Genomic DNA, 16,643 nt, shown 5'->3' on the forward strand with positions numbered 1-16,643 from the left:
CTTTATTTATAAACTGCAACATGTACAAACAGCTGAGAAACAATAATCAAAATAAGTATGGTGCCAGTATTCTGTTTTTTTTTCAATAAAATACTGGAAAGGATAGAAATGTAGTTTGTCTCTTTTATCCGATTATTAATTGATTAATCAAAGTAATAATCGACAGATTAATCGATTATCAAATTAATCGTTAGTTGCCGCCCTAATACATATATATACACATATAGGGAGTAATCCCTTTTTTTTATTTTATTTTTTTGCAGTACAATCACTAATTCGAAAAATTTAAGTGTATAATTCTAATTCTTTTTTAAAGGCACAAACAACAGGTCGAGTATTGAGAAACTTACATTTATGAATATAAAAATTTGCCAATACTATAATGAGGTTGCAAAGGTAAAATTCCTTTTCAATTTTTTTTTTTCATAGTGTGTGTGTGCCTTTAAGAGACGGTGCCGTTGTGTGTGACGTGTGCGAGAGTGGCGGCGGGAACAGGTTCGCGCGAGAGTTGGCGTGTCCGTGAGTTCAGTGTTTTTAAATACAATCAAAGTGACAGCGGCAAGTTACCGCAACGCACCGACTCCCAGAACACAAGAAGTCATTTGGTGAGAAATAAAGAAAGAGAAGAGATGGATGAAGGAGGATATGGACATTAGGAAGCGAGGGACCAACGCCATCAACAGGAAGAAGGGAGCATACGTGCTTCTACACACCTGGGACGCTGTCCTTTAATGGGCGGAGAACAGATGCTGTATGGCCAGCTCGGGGAACTTTATTTAGCAGGTAAATATACTCTTAAAATGTTGGGTACTGTACTTTTATTTATTTTTAAACTGCTTGAATTGTTTAAATGTGAGCAGAGAATGTTTCATCTTGTTAATTTAACCTAAAGTGCTGGTGGCATTTCATTCAAATGGGTGAGTGCCGACATCCGGGCAACTGAGCTACATACGGGTTCTTCGAGCCATAGCAACCAGACTGGCGTTGAAAACAAACCGTTGCCATTACTCTTTAACCTGTCGACCTACGCTGATTAAACCCGTCATTCTGCCTCCAAAATGCCGAAAAACTGTGTTGTTTTTGGTTGTGCTAACCACAACTGGAAACAGAGAAAACAAAGGTTTTATTTTGTTCTGCCAAAGCGTGATAAAAGCCCACAGAGACGAGACAAATGGCTCGCAGCTTTACACTGGGAAAACGAGGACGGTTCTCACTGGAGTCCCCCAAAGTCCCGGGTCGTGTGTTCGGATCACTTCGTTTCTGGTAAATATAAGGAACAAAAATCCACCTTCTTAACAACAACTTGGCTATACGTCCGTGCTAATGTTGTACTTGTTGAATTTGTACCTTATAACGTTCGACAGCTGAAGTTGTTGTTGTACAAAAATAACATGCGGTATATACTATATAGTCTATAGCCTAGCTAGCTATTTTCGAAAACCGGACAACGAGAGGATACCAAAGGCAGCGTTAATTAGTTATTGAAAATAATAATGAATTAAAATCAATGGTGTCCTGCATTATTGATCTTTTTAAGGCTCTAATTACTTCACATCAAACATTGCTTTCTGAATGTTTTGGGCAGTGGGGGAAATACTGCATATTTCACTTTTATTATAAAAAACTAAGTTGTCTTTAACAGAAAAGTTATATTTTTACTTTATATCAACCTGAAGTTGATATACTGTAGAGCAGGGGTCACCAACCTTTTTGAAACCAAGAGCTACTTCTTGGGTAGTGATTAATGCGAAGGGCTACCAGTTTGATACACACTTAAATAAATTGCCAGAAATAGCCAATTTGCTCAATTCACCTTTAACTCTATGTTATTATTAATAATTAATTATATTTACACTTAATGGAACGGTTTAAAAGAGGAGAAAACCCGATAAAAATGACAATTACATTTTGAAACATAGTTTATCTTCAATTTCGACTCTTTAAAATTAAAAATTCAACCGATAAAAAGAAGAGAAAAACTTTAAAAAATAATTCATGGAACATCATTAGTAATTTTTCCTGATTAAGATTAATTTTAGAATTTTGATGACATGTTTTAAATAGGTTAAAATCCAATCTACACTTTGTTAGAATATATAACAAATTGGACCAAGCTATATTTCTAACAAAGACAAATCATTATTTCTTCTAGATTTTCCAGAACAAAAATAAATTAAAAAATTCAAAAGACTTTGAAATAAGATTTAAATTTGATTCTACAGATTTTCTAGATTTGCCAGAATAATTTTTTTGAATTTTAATCATAATAAGTTTGAAGAAATATTTCACAAATATTCTTCGTCGAAAAAAAAGAAGCTAAAATGAAGAATTAAATTAAAATGTATTTATTATTCTTTACAATAAAAATAAAAAAAATACTTGAACATTGATTTAAATTGTCAGGAAAGAAAAGGAAGGAATTTAAAAGGTAAAAAGGTATATGTGTTTAAAAATCCTAAAATCATTTTTAAGGTTGTATTTTTTCTCTAAAATTGTCTTTCTGAAAGTTATAAGAAACAAAGTAAAAAAATGAATGAATTTATTTAAACAAGTAAAGACCAAGTCTTTAAAATATTTTCTTGGATTTTCAAATTCTATTTGAGTTTTGTCTCTCTTAGAATTAAAAATGTTGGGCAAAGCGAGACCAGCTTGCTAGTAAATAAATAAAATTGAAAAAATAGAGGCAGCTCACTGGTAAGTGCTGCTATTTGAGCTATTTTTAGAACAGGCCGGCGGGCTACTCATCTGGTCCTTACGGGCTACCTGGTGCCCGCGGGCCCCGCGTTGGTGACCCCTGCTGTAGAGATTTACTGTAAGCGTTAAATAAAAAATAAAAATAAAAATGTACTTTTTTTTAACATTTTAATGACTTAGACCCTTTATGGGTCTAAGTCAGACCCCCCGGAACCCCTAAAGGTAAAAAATAAAATAAAAATCATATATTTTGTTATGGTTTGAAAATGAAAAATATCAAAATGGCCCCCGCATGCTTTATTTTTTCCGTGTGCGGCCCTCAGTGGAAAAAGTTTGGACCCCCCTGATGTATGATGTCTCAGGTGTGATACACCACAATAGGCCCCACAGCAATATACCACAACACTGGATATTGTTCACAGGAGATACATTTTAATTTAAAAACTTGCAAACAAATGTAAAATGCACAGCAAACTATTTACAATATAGCTCTTTTAAATAACTTCACAGTGAAGTAAAGTCATCTACTGGAGAGCTTGGAGCAGATGGACGCTTTATTTATTTATTTATTTTGTATTTTTCCCGCATGCGTACTAGGTTGCGTTGCGCCGGCGGACGGAGGGGGGCGGGGGTCTTAAACGGTGGCATTGTTGTGTGTGTGGACACGGATAAGGTTAGGCGTGATTTACCCTGCAGTGTAAACAGGGCGTCTGTGATTGAGTCCCAGGTAGTCGTTGGATTCAGCTGGCTGCAGAAGGAAAGAGCGAGGAGGGCGTCGTTAAACATAACGATCTTTCCTTCCTCGGTGTGCTGCTTATTCAGCGCTCCAGTGTGTCAGCCGGGGGCCCCAAGTAACGCTTCATGCCTTTTATTGGCGCAGTCCACGCGTCTTTGCGGGGTCACAAGCGGGTCAGGAAATGAACTTTGCTTCCATTCACATACCATTCATTTGCTGGAAAGCCGGACTCAGATGCTAAGCGCTAGCCAGATGGCAAGGTGCGTACCTGCAAATTGAGCGAAAGAAAAAAGCTAGCATGCGAACTTCAGCATGCTAACAAAAAAGCTAGCATGCTAACATTAACGTGTCAATTACCAACCTTGTTGTCTCTGAGGTGTATACTTACATTTGCAAAAAAAACAAAAACCTAGCCTGCTAATGTTTGCAACTACCAGATGATAGGACCTGAGGTGTATACCTGTAAAATTATTTTACAAAAAGAGCTAGCATGCTAACATTAACATGCGTCAATTACCAACCTTGTTGTCTCTGAGGTGTATACTAACATTTGAAAAAAAAGAACCTAGCATGCTAATGTTTGCAACTACCAGGTGATAGGACCTGATGTGTATACCTGTAAAATTTTACCAAAAAAAGCCAGCATGCTAACATTAACATGCGTCAATTACCAACCTTGTTGTCTCTGAGGTGTATACCTACAAAATTTGCAAAAATAAACCCTAGCATGCTAATGTTTGCAACTACTAGATGATAGGACCTGAGGTGTATACCTGTAAAATTTTACAAAAAAAGCTAGCATGCTAACATTAACGTGTCAATTACCAACCTTTTTGTCTCTGAGGTGTATACCTAAAAAATTAAAAAAAAAAAAAAAAAATAGCATCATGTTGGCAACTACCAGATGATAGGACCTGAGGTGTATACCTGTAAAATTTTACCAAAAAAAGCTAGCATACTAATATTAACATGCGTCAATTACCAACCTTGTTGTCTGAGGTGTATACCTACACAATTTTCTAAAAAAAAAAAAAAAGCTAGCATGCTAATGTTAGCAACTACCAAATGACAGGACCTGAGGTGTATACCTGTAATATGTTACCAAAAAAAGCTAGCATGCTAACATTAACATGTTTCAATTACCAACCTTTTTGTCTATGACGTGTATACCTACAAAATTTGCTTAAAAATAAAAAAAAACTAGCATGCTAATGTTAGCAACTACCATTTGATAGGACCTGAGGTGTATACCTGTAAAATTTTACAAAAGAAGCTAGCATGCCTCACATTACAAATGTTAGCATGCTAGCATTTATCATGTGAGGCGTAAAAAAATGTGCTAAAAAGTTAGCATCCTAATGTCGGCATGCTAACATGGAAAAGTGGGACAGCCGGGATTTTTGTAAAGAAGATGTAAAGAAATAGATAGCCTAAAAATCCTTAAAAATAGGAATGTTTTGGTGGTGGAATAGTTCGAATTTGTTAACAAAATAGTCGAAATAATAAACAGCGGTGTTGAAAAGTGAAAATGAATGGCCGATTTTTTAAACTTGCATATTTCTCACATTTTTCAACCGATTGAAACATTCCACCATCAACACAATCAAACTAACAATGATCCCGAGAAGAGAAACCTGTGAATTCTGCCTAGCAACAGGTGGCTAACATGCACATCAGACAGGAAGTAGCAGTTTCCCTGTTTGGTCGGTGGTCAGCCAATTTGAATGAAAACGCACCAATGGAGCGCACCGAGTAGTCTCATCTCGGACGTCACGTGAACGCCTCGTCACCCGTGCACGCCAATCAGCCCTGTGTCGACTAAAATCAATCTCATAGTGACCTTTTCTTCCACTTGTCAATAGGCCAGCAGTGGTTATCAGGTCATGGCGGTGCCACATGTTGGCGTCTCACATGCACGCTGACCACACAGCAGCAGATCACACACTTGATACCGCTGCGCCGCAATTAAAGGGGTCAGAGGTCACGCCCCGCGAACGTCCCGGGCTGGCTTCCTGCCATGTTTGTGTTTGTGTAGCCTAGCATCACACGGCGTGCATTCAGTGGGCGTCATGATCACGTCTACTGGTTACTTAGTAAGTGCTACCATCTTAATAGACTGACAAATATTCACGTCTGCTCATTGGGTTGAATTCCAATCATTCCTTCAAAGACTCTGCAGGGAATTGTTACACAAATGTGATGAGTGAATGCTGTAAAAAATGCCTGTTTTAAATACTCAAAACCCTCAAATATACCTCATTAAAATTATAATAAATGTACCGTAATTTCCGGACTATAAGCCGCACCTGACTATGAGCCGCACCAGCTAAATTTAGGGGAAAATACAGATTGCTCCATATATAAGCCGCACCCGACTATAAGCCGCAGGGTTTTGATGTGTAATTAGCGTAGTATATAGGGGTTCCTGCTACCACGGAGGGGATTGTCGGGACAGAGATGACTGTTTGGGAACGCAAAGCGTCCCATTTATTAACAATAAATCTTTCAATCATTCAATCAAACTTTCACATCTTTGACATGGCGAACAGCATTCGTGCAGAGTACAAATAATACAACGCTGCAAAGTAATACAAAGTGCTCGCCTGTACGTTATCAAAATAACCAGCCTACCGGTATATGAAAAGTCAGTCTTTAATCATTGTGTCATCGTCTTCCTCCTGCGTACTAAAACCACCGAAATCCTCTTCGTCGGTGTCGGAGAAGAACAGGCCGTATATAAGCCGCACCGTTGTATAAGCCGCAGGGACCAGAACGAGGGGAAAAAGTAGCGGCTTATAGTCCAGAAATTACGGTACATAACTCCACATGTGTTCATTCATAGTTTTGATGCCTTCAGTGACAATCTACCATGTAAATAGTCATTTCATTTCATTTCATTCATGTTTATTTCGAATATGTAGACAAAACAAAAACAACAAATTTTGAAAAAAACAACAAAAAAGCCATTCAAGAATGAATAACAAAAACAATAATAATAATAATAATAGTAATAATAAAAAGCAAAAGAAACAAGAAATGAAAATTATCATTATTGTAAACATATCCGAAAAGGAGTGAGAAGTAAAAACGTATGTACTCCCACCCCTCTTATTACTTATTGTATGTTTAATAATAATAATAATAATAATAATAATAGTATATAAAAATGTTATGTCATATAAATACATATACACATATAAGTATGTACCGTAATTTCCGGACTATAAGCCGCACCTGACTATAAGCCGCACCAGCTAAATTTAGGGGAAAATACAGATTGCTCCATATATAAGCCGCACCCGACTATAAGCCGCAGGGTTTTGATGTGTAATTAGCGTAGTATATAGGGGTTCCTGCTACCACGGAGGGGATTGTCGGGACAGAGATGACTGTTTGGGAACGCAAAGCGTCCCATTTATTAACAATAAATCTTTCAATCATTCAATCAAACTTTCACATCTTTGACATGGCGAACAGCATTCGTGCAGAGTACAAATAATACAACGGTGCAAAGTAATACAAAGTGCTCGCCTGTACGTTATCAAAATAACCAGCCTACCGGTATATGAAAAGTCAGTCTTTAATCATTGTGTCATCGTCTTCCTCCTGCGTACTAAAACCACCCAAATCCTCTTCGTCGGTGTCTGAGAAGAACAGGCCGCATATAAGCCGCACCCTTGTATAAGCCGCAGGGACCAGAACGAGGGGAAAAAGTAGCGGCTTATAGTCCGGAAATTACGGTATCACGTATTGTACTCACAAAACTTGTAGTTGTCAAAGCATCTTCCTGCTGGGAAATGTCGAGTGAGCCCACTTGTGAGACAACTTTTAGCCACAACACAACAACTTTCAACTACAAACCCCGTTTCCATATGAGTTGGGAAATGGTGTTAGATGTAAATATAAACGGAATACAATGATTTGCAAATCATTTTCAAGCCATATTCAGTTGAATATGCTACAAAGACAACATATTTGATGTTCAAACTCATAAACATTTTTTTTTGTGCAAATAATCATTAACTTAAGAATTTGATGCCCGCAACACGTGACAAAGAAGTTGGGAAAGGTGGCAATAAATACTGATAAAGTTGAGGAATGCTCATCAAACACTTATTTGGAACATCCCACAGGTGAACAGGCAAATTGGGAACAGGTGGGTGCCATGATTGGGTATAAAAGTAGATTCCATGAAATGCTCAGTCATTCACAAACAAGGATGGGGCGAGGGTCACCACTTTGTCAACAAATGCGTGAGCAAATTGTTGAACAGTTTAAGAACAACGTTTCTCAAAGTGCAATTGCAAGAAATTTAGGGATTTCAACATCTACGGTCCATAATATCATCAAAAGGTTCAGAGAATCTGGAGAAATCACTCCACGTAAGCGGCAGGGCCGGAAACCAACATTGAATGACCGTGACCTTCGATCCCTCAGACGGCACTGTATCAAAAACCGACATCAATCTGTAAAGGATATCACCACATGGGCTCAGGAACACTTCAGAAAACCACTGTCACTAAATACAGTTGGTCGCTACATCTGTAAGTGCAAGTTAAAGCTCTACTATGCAAAGCGAAAGCCATTTATCAACAACACCCAGAAACGCCGCCGGCTTCTCTGGGCCCGAGATCATCTAAGATGGACTCATGCAAAGTGGAAAAGTGTTCTGTGGTCTGACAAGTCCACATTTCAAATTGTTTTTGGAAATATTCGACATTGTGTCATCCGGACCAAAGGGGAAGCGAACCATCCAGACTGTTATCGAGTGATGGTATGGAGGTGCATTAGTGCCCAAGGCATGGGTAACTTACACATCTGTGAAGGCACCATTAATGCTGAAAGGTACATACAGGTTTTGGAGCAACATATGCTGCCATCTAAGCGCCGTCTTTTTCATGGACGCCCCTGCTTATTTCAGCAAGACAATGCCAAGCCACATTCAGCACGTGTTACAACAGCGTGGCTTCGTAAAAAAAGAGTGTGGGTACTTTCCTGGCCCGCCTGCAGTCCAGACCTGTCTCCCATGGAAAATGTGTGGCGCATTATGAAGCGTAAAATACGACAGCGGACTGTTGAACGACTAAAGCTGTACATCAGGGGTCACCAACCTTTTTGAAAGCAAGAGCTACTTCTTGGGTAGTGATTAATGCGAAGGGCTACCAGTTTGATACACACTTAAATAAATTGCCAGAAATAGCCAATTTGCTCAATTTACCTTTAACTCTGTTATTATTAATAATTAATGATATTTACACTTAATTGAACAGTTTAAAAGAAAAGAAAACACGAAAAAAAATAACAATTAATTTTGAAACATAGTTTATCTTCAATATCGACTCTTTAAAATTCAAAATTCAACCGAAAAAAAGAAGATAAAAACTAGCTAATTCGAATCTTTTTGAAAAAATTTAAAAAATAATTTATGGAACATCATTAGTAATTTTTCCTGATTAAGATTAATTTTAGAATTTTGATGACATGTTTTAAATAGGTTAAAATTCAATCTACACTTTGTTAGAATATATAACAAATTGGACCAAGCTATATTTCTAACAAAAACAAATTATTATTTCTTCTAGATTTTCCAGAACAAATTTTTTAAAAGAAATTCAAAAGACTTTGAAATAAGATTTAAATTTGATTCTACAGATTTTCTAGATTTGCCAGAATCATTTTTTTGAATTTTAATCACAATAAGTTAGAAGAAATATTTCACAAATATTCTTCGTCGAAAAAACAGAAGCTTAAATGAATAATTAAATTAAAATGTATTTATTATTCTTTACAATAAAAACAATACATTTACCTGAACATTGATTTAAATTGTCAGGAAAGAAGAGGAAGGAATTTAAATGGTAAAAAGGTATACGTGTTTAAAAATCCTAAAATCATTTTTAAGGTTGTATTTTTTCTCTAAAATTGTCTTTCTGAAAGTTATAAGAAGCAAAGTAAAAGAATTAATGAATTTATTTAAACAAGTGAAGACCAAGTCTTTAAAATATTTTCTTGGATTTTCAAATTCTATTTGAGTTTTGTCTCTCTTAGAAGTAAAAATGTCGGGCAAAGCGAGACCAGCTTGCTAGTAAATAAATAAAATTTAAAAAATAGAGGCAGCTCACTGGTAAGTGCTGCTATTTGAGCTATTTTTAGAACAGGCCGGCGGGCTACTCATTTGGTCCTTACGGGCTACCTGGTGCCCGCGGGCACCGCGTTGGTGACCCCTGCTGTACATAAAACAAGAATGGGAAAGAATTCCACTTTTAAAGCTTCAACAATTAGTTTCCTCAGTTCCCAATCGTTTACTAAGTGTTGTTAAAAGGAAAGGCCATGTAACACAGTGGTGAACATGCCCTTTCCCAACTACTTTGGCACGTGTTGCAGCCATGAAATTCTAAGTTAATTATTATTTGCAAAAAAAAATAAAGTTTATGAGTTTGAACATCAAATATGTTGTCTTTGTAGCGCATTTAACTGAATATGGGTTGAAAAGGATTTGCAAATCATTGTATTCCGTTTATATTTACATCTAACACAATTTCCCAACTCATATGGAAACGGGGTTTGTACAACCCAACAACATAAAGCCACAACCCGTCAACTTTCAGCTACAACACAACATCATAAAGCTACATCACAACTTTAAGCCACAACACAACAACATAAAATGACAACTTTCAGCCAGAACACAACACAACACATAACAACAACAACGCCCTCTGCTGGATGTATAGCTGCAGCACTCATTTCCCTTTTGATTGATGGATTGAGACTTTTATTAGTAGGTTGCACAGTGAAGTACATATTCCGTACAATTGACCACTAAATGGTAACACCCGAATAAGTTTTTCAACTTGTTTAAGTCGGGGTCCACTTAAATTGATTCATGATACAGATATATGCTATCATATATACTATCATCATAATACAGTCATCACACAAGATAATCACATTGAATTATTTACATTATTTACAATCAGGGATGTGGAGGGGGGGGGGGAGGATATGGACATCAAGTAGTGGAGAGAGAGAGAGAGAGAGAGAGAGAGAGAGAGATCAGAAGGCATAAGAAAAAGTATCTGCATTTGATTGTTTACATTTGATTATTAGCAATCCGGGGAGGGTGTTAGTTTAGGGTTGTAGCTGCCTGGAGGTGAACTTTTATTGCGGTTTTGAAGGAGGATAGAGATGCCCTTTCCTTTATACCTGTTGGGAGTGCATTCCACATTGATGTGGCATAGAAAGAGAATGAGTTAAGACCTTTGTTAGTTCGGAATCTGGGTTTAACGTGGTTAGTGGAGCTCCCCCTGGTGTTGTGGTTATGGCGGTCATTTACGTTAAGGAAGTAGTTTGACATGTACTTCGGTATCAGGGAGGTGTAGCGGATTTCATAGACTAGGCTCAGTGCAAGTTGTTTAACTCTGTCCTCCACCTTGAGCCAGCCCACTTTAGAGAAGTGGGTAGGAGTGAGGTGGGATCTGGGGTGGAGGTCTAGAAGTAACCTGACTAGCTTGTTCTGAGATGTTTGGAGTTTAGATTTGAGGGTTTTGGAGGTGCTAGGGTACCAGGAGGTGCATGCGTAATCGAAAAAGGGTTGAACGAGAGTTCCCGCCAGAATCCTCAAGGTGCTTTTGTTGACCAGAGAGGAAATTCTGTAGAGAAATCTCGTTCGTTGGTTAACCTTTTTGATTACCTTGGTTGCCATTTTATCACAGGAAAGGTTAGCCTCTAGAATGGAACCTAGGTAGGTGACCTCATCTTTCCTGGTGATAACAATGTCACCCACTTTTATGGTGAAGTCATTGACTTTCTTAAGTTTGATGTGGGACCCAAACAGGATGGATTCTGTTTTACCCAAGTGTATGGATAGCTTGTTGTCAGCGAGCCAGGTGCAAGTTCTACAGAGCTCAGCACTGAGGATTTTCTCCACCTGTGACTTGTCCTTGCCGGATACCAGCAGGGCAGAGTCATCCGCAAACAAAAACAATTCACAGTCGCATGCCGACTGTAGATAGTGCCATCAAACTACTTCCTATTCTGTTTTATAGGTGGAAAAACCTTTTCTTTCATATTAACTTTGAGCAGTGAAAATAAATGAGAGTGGTATGCAGGGATCGACTGTATTCTAGTACTTTGTTGTGGGAATAAATGCCCTCTAGTGGCTGTAAGTGGAACAGTGGATGACAACATGTAGCTTTTTATTAGGGATGTCCGATAATATCGGCCTGCCGATATTATCGGCCGTTAAATGCGTTAAAATGTAATATCGGAAATGATCGGCATCTGTTTTTTTATTATCTGTATCGTTTTTTTGTTTTTTTTGTTTTTTTTTGTTTTTTTATTAAATCAACATAAAAAACACAAGATACACTTACAATTAGTGCACCAACCCAAAAAACCTCCCTCCCCCCATTTCTTTCTGTTATCAATATTCTGGTTCCTACATTATATATCAATATATATCAATACAGTCTGCAAGGGATACAGTCCGTAAGCACACATGATTGTGCGTGCTGCTGCTCCACTAATAGTACTAACCTTTAACAGTTAATTTTACTCATTTTCATTAATTACTAGTTTCTATGTAGCTGTTTTTATATTGTTTTACTTTCTTTTTTATTCAAGAAAATGTTTGTAATTTAGTTATCTTATTTTTTTATTTTTTTTTTAAAAAGTACCTTATCTTCACCATACATGGTTGTCCAAATAAAGCATAATAATGTGTTAATTCCTCAACTGCATATATCGGTTGATATCGGTATCGGTTGATATCGGTATCGGTAATTAAAGAGTTGGACAATATCGGAATATCGGCAAAAAGCCATTATCGGACATCCCTACTTTTTATTTGTCGAGTATATATTCATAATATTTGAAACGTTGTTAGTATTAGGGGTGGTCCGATTTGAATTGATATTGGATATTGGTCCGGAATCAGCAAAAACACAAGTTTCGGCTATAAGCGCTCCGATACAAGCTGTCCTGCAGCGTGTTTACATTTGCAAAGCTGGACAGTTCACATCTAAATGTCAAGGTTGCTCTTTTCTTCTACTTTGGTCAAAAAGGTAAACATTGTAGGCTATAGGCTACTAGGAGCTAGCAGCTACGCAACAGCTAAACACACAGTAGCACACAAGCTAGACATACGTAGTAATTGTCCTTTATATAAGGTTCCAATGTTGGTATTGTATCAGAAGTGGAGAAAGTATCAGGATACATGTTTTTCTTGATTTAATTAATCATGTAATAAATAATTATATGTAATATCTTAAATTGAATGTGTTTTTTTTTAAGATTTGTTGATATATACAATACTAGCTTTAGTTGTCATTTATATATATATATATGTATGTATGTATGTATGTATGTATGTATGTATGTATGTATGTATGTATGTATATATTAGTATAATATGTACTTGTAGACACTTGATTCATAGATGGGCTCATTATTTATTCGTATTCTTTCCAAAAGGAGCCAATATGAGCTTTACTTAAGCGTCGCTCCTGATTGGCCGACCTCGGTTGACCCTTTCAGCCACTTTTTGTAGTCTATGTCGCCTGTCTCACATCTGGACAATAAATACTCAGCAGCGGTAGGAGAACTTTTTGACACACAAACACACCAATTTAGTGACAGGTCAAAGGTGACTGGAATGTTTACATGTCCATCATCAGCCTGGTGCCTCTGTCTATATACTTTTATACCACATAATGAGGTTATTACATGCTAATCTTGTATTAGTTTTTTATATATTTTCATATGACATAATGAGATTATTACATGCTAATTTTATATTAGTTTTTTTATATATTTTTATATGACATAATGAGATTATTACATGCTAATCTTATATTAGTTTTTTATATATTTTTATATGACAATGAGGTTATTACATGCTAATCTTATATTAGTTTTTTTTATATTTGTATGATATAATGAGGTTATTACATGTTAATCTTATATTAGTTTTTTAGATATTTTTATTTGTCATAATGAGATTATTACATGCTAATCTTATATTATTTTTGTATATTTGTATATGACATATTGGTATTGCTAATCTTATATTATTTTTTATAGATTTTTATATGACATTATGAGGTTATTACATGCTTATCTTATATTAGTTTTTTATATATTTTTATATGACATAATGAGGTTATTACATGCTAGTTTTACATTAGTTTTTTTATATGACATAATGAGATTATTACATGCTAATCTTATATTATTTTTATATATTTCTACATGAGATTAGTATTGCTAATCTTATTTTTATAGATTTTTATATGACATAATGAGGTCATTACAAGATAATCTTATATTATTTGTATATATTTCTATGAGATATTAGTATTGCTAATCTTATATTAGTTTTTTTTATAGATTTTTATATGACATAATGAGGTTATTACATGCTAATCTTATATTATTTTTTAAATATATTTTTATATGACATAATGAGGTTATTACATGCTAATCTTATATTATTTTTAAAATATATTTTTATATGACATAATGAGGTTATTACATGCTAATCTTATATTATTTTTGTATATATTTTTATATGACATAATGATATTATTACATGCTAATCTTATATTAGTTTTTTATATATTTTTATATGACAATGAGGTTATTACATGCTAATCTTATATTAGTTTTTTTATATTTGTATGATATAATGAGGTTATTACATGCTAATCTTATATTAGTTTTTTAGATATTTTTATATGTCATAATGAGATTATTACATGCTAATCTTATATTAATTTTATATATTTGTATATGACATATTGGTATTACCTAATCTTATATTATTTTTTATAGATTTTTATATGACATGAGGTTATTACATGCTTATCTTATATTAGTTTTTTTTATATATTTTTATATGACATAATGAGGTTATTACATGCTAGTTTTACATTAGTTTTTTTATATGACATAATGAGATTATTACATGCTAATCTTATATTATTGTTATATATTTCTATATGAGATTAGTATTGCTAATCTTATTTTTTATAGATTTTTATATGACATAATGAGGTCATTACATGCTAATCTTATATTATTTGTATGTATTTCTATGAGATATTAGTATTGCTAATCTTATATTAGTTTTTTTTTATAGATTTTTATATGACAATGAGGTTATTACATGCTAATCTTATATTATTTTTTAAATATATTTTTATATGACATAATGAGGTTATTACATGCTAATCTTATATTATTTTTTAAATATATTTTTATATGACATAATGAGGTTATTACATGCTAATCTTATATTATTTTTGTATATATTTTTATATGACATAATGAGATTATTACATGCTAATCTTATATTAGTTTTTTATATATTTTATATGACATAATAAGATTATTACATGCTAATCTTATATTATTTTTATATATTTCTATATGACATATTAGTATTGCTAATCTTATATTATTTTTTATAGATTTTTATATGACATGAGGTCATTACACGCTAATCTTATATTATTTTTATATATTTCTATATGAGATATTAGTATTGCTAATCTTATATTAGTTTTTTATATATTTTTATGTGACATAATGAGATTATTACATGCTAGTCTTATTTGTATATATTTCTATATGAGATATTAGTATTGCTGATCTTATATTAGTTTTTTATATATTTTATATGACTGAGATTATTACATGCTAATCTTATATTAGTTTTTTATGTATTTTTATATGACATAATGAGGTTATTACATGCTAATTTTATATTATTTTTTTAATATATTTCTATATGACATTAGTATTGCTAATCTTATTATTTTTTATTGATTTGCATATGACATAATGAGGTCACTACACGTTAATCTTAAATTATTTTATATATATTTTTATAGGACATAATGAGGTTATTACACTCTAATCATATATCAGTTTTTTATATATTTTATATGACAATGAGGTCATTACATGCTAATCTTATATTAATTATTAAATATTTGTATATGACGTAATGAGGTCATTACACGCTAATCTTATATTATTTGTGTTTATATTTTTTATATGACATTATGAGGTTATTACAAACTAATCTTATATTATTTATATACATTTTATGACATGATGAGGTTATTACAATAATCTTATATATTTTTAAATATATTTTATATAACCTTAATGAGGTTATAACATGCTAATCTTAGATTATTTGTATATATTTTTATATGACATAATGAGGTTATTACACGCTAATCTTGTATTAGTGTATATTTTTATGGCAATAAGGTTATTTCATGCTAATCGTAAATATTTGTATATATTTGATATGACATAATGAGGTTATTACATGCTAATCTTATTATTTTTTAAATATATTTTTATATGACATAATGGGGTCAATACATGTTAATCTTATGTTATTTGGTTAAGGAAGGCAAGGAACTGGACTCTATTTCCATTCTGGAAAATGCTTGGTCCAGTAAAAACAGGAAGAGTATCTTTCCTAAGCATAACACGCATGGCAAATATCATTAATAACTTCCTGGTCAACGACTCGTTGAGGAAGTGAGTTGTTTTTTTTTTTTACCATCGGCAGGAATGGGAATGTTTTATGTAAACACTATTTTGTATTTAAAAAATGTTATTCTTTTTCCATTATCTCATTGAATAAATGTTTTGTTTATTTTTCAAACAAAACATATGTTGCCTGTCTTTTCTGCCCTTTGATAAAAGTCAAGACTTCTGGATAAAACATTACCCCAAAATTTGGATGTATTCCATGTATGCCACTGAAAAGTATGTAAGGTCTCATAATTATGTTAAGTCAAAATAAGGAAGTCTACATTTTTTGATTAAAACATTTAAATTATGAGATTTTTTAAAAAAATTGAAATTGTGGGTTGAAAAGATTTTTGAAAATTCAGTCGATGAGATAAATGGGTCCCAATTATTTGATAAAAAGTCGAGATTATGAGACGAAAAAAGTCACATAAGAAAAAAAAAAGTCAAAAATTATACGATTAAAAATTAGAAATTGAGATACAAAGTCATATATATAAGATAAAAAGGCATAAATATGAGCTACAAAGTCTAGATTATTAGGTAAAAACTAGGGATGTCCTATAATGGCTTTTTGCTGATATCCGATATTCCGATATTGTCCAACTCTTTAATTACCGATATCAACCGATACCGATACTGATATATACAGTTGTGG

The 16,643-nt window shown here is 33.8% G+C and overlaps 1 protein-coding gene across 4 annotated transcripts in view; it reads left to right on the plus strand.

The window, feature by feature from the left end:
* The first annotated feature begins 500 nt into the window (after positions 1-500).
* Positions 501-16,643, plus strand: part of LOC133662507 (tetraspanin-8-like) — a 61,997-nt gene continuing 45,854 nt past the window's right edge. For 3 of the 4 annotated variants that reach the window (XM_062066569.1, XM_062066572.1, XM_062066571.1), the window contains exon 1: positions 501-783. The gene's annotated coding sequence lies outside the window, so the exon portion shown is untranslated. The remainder of the gene's footprint in view (positions 784-16,643) is intronic. The other variant, XM_062066568.1, reaches the window with a different exon arrangement.

Source organism: Entelurus aequoreus, linkage group LG12 (genome assembly GCF_033978785.1).
Source record: "Entelurus aequoreus isolate RoL-2023_Sb linkage group LG12, RoL_Eaeq_v1.1, whole genome shotgun sequence".
Taxonomy (NCBI): Eukaryota; Metazoa; Chordata; class Actinopteri; order Syngnathiformes; family Syngnathidae; genus Entelurus; species Entelurus aequoreus.